We start from the raw sequence: 1,167 nt of genomic DNA on the forward strand, positions 1-1,167 counted from the left end.
GGGTCCTTCCGGGCTAGTGAGGATCCCCATCAGGTCGCCTGCTCTATCCACTCAACCACCATAACGTCCGACCTCGTGGGTTTTTACCAGGGATGTCGCAATATATGTTTTATTTGCACTGTATGCTTCCCGGGAAGATGAGATTGTTTTAGTCAGCAATCAGATCAGCTTGGGAGATTGTGAAGTGCGTCGAGCTTGCTGCTGAGCGAGGGTTTGCACGACTGAAATACAATCTACTACTATTGTTGGAAAAGACATTCCCCTTGTGTTTTTTGCGCAGTGACCATTATACGCACCAGTGATGGGATTCCGATATGTCTATCTGCATTTTCCCGCCTGGATGATCGTTTGACTGCACGTAGTGAAGAGTTAAGGTAAGTTGATCTCTCTTGAAATCTTGTAGCAGAAGTTAAAATTGTCCCGATATAGTTTCCTAGTGGAATTTCGCTTTCTTCATTGCAAAAGCGGAATACTGCATTGCACACTGACTGTAATCTCGTCTTCTGTTTTTCACCCAAAGCGTTTGATATGAAAAATATACATCAAAAGTGAAGTCATCTACCATGTAAAATATAATTAGTTTATTCCCCTCACATCATCAAGAAACAGTAGACTCAGTAGATTTATTATAATATGTTGTAGCAATAGAGATTAATTATGTGCTGCAGCAATATTAGATTAATGATGTGTATTAGCAGTAAAGATTAATTATGTGTTGTAGCAATATAAATTTATTATGACTGTGTGGTAGCAATATAGATTTACTATGTATTGTAGCAAAGTAGATTTATTATGTGTTATAGCGATATATAGATTCATTATGTGTAGTAGTAGTAGTAATATAGATTAATGATGTGTTATAGCAATGTAGATTTATTATTTCTGTAGCTGTGTTTACCAATCTCTATATGGATGCTACGTGGAGTCACATACCTTAAGGGCAGGGACCAAGTAGGAGCTAGGGTGGCGGGACCAGACCCCCAAGAGATAGCCACATTTAAAAAAAAGCCCGTTGTGAGATAAATTGTGTCACGAGGTGTCAACTTTGGGCATGTCGAGTCATTGGTATTATCTGAAAGCTTATTTATTTGCTTTGCTTTCAGGGAGAAAAAAATACCAATCTATCTTAAATAGAAGTCAAGATATTTATAATTGAAGGGGGGGGGG

The 1,167-nt window shown here is 38.5% G+C and overlaps 1 protein-coding gene across 1 annotated transcript in view; it reads left to right on the forward strand.

Annotated features, from left to right (window-relative positions):
* Nucleotides 1-6: 6 nt before the first annotated feature.
* The window catches only part of LOC101848446 (transient receptor potential cation channel subfamily M member-like 2), a gene marked incomplete in the record, with an annotated part of 82,665 nt that continues 81,504 nt past the window's right edge, over nt 7-1,167 (forward strand). Inside the window, 1 exon segment of the mRNA XM_013085273.2 lies at nt 7-374.

This window comes from Aplysia californica, unplaced genomic scaffold, assembly GCF_000002075.1.
Source record: "Aplysia californica isolate F4 #8 unplaced genomic scaffold, AplCal3.0 scaffold00361, whole genome shotgun sequence".
Lineage (NCBI taxonomy): Eukaryota > Metazoa > Mollusca > Gastropoda > Aplysiida > Aplysiidae > Aplysia > Aplysia californica.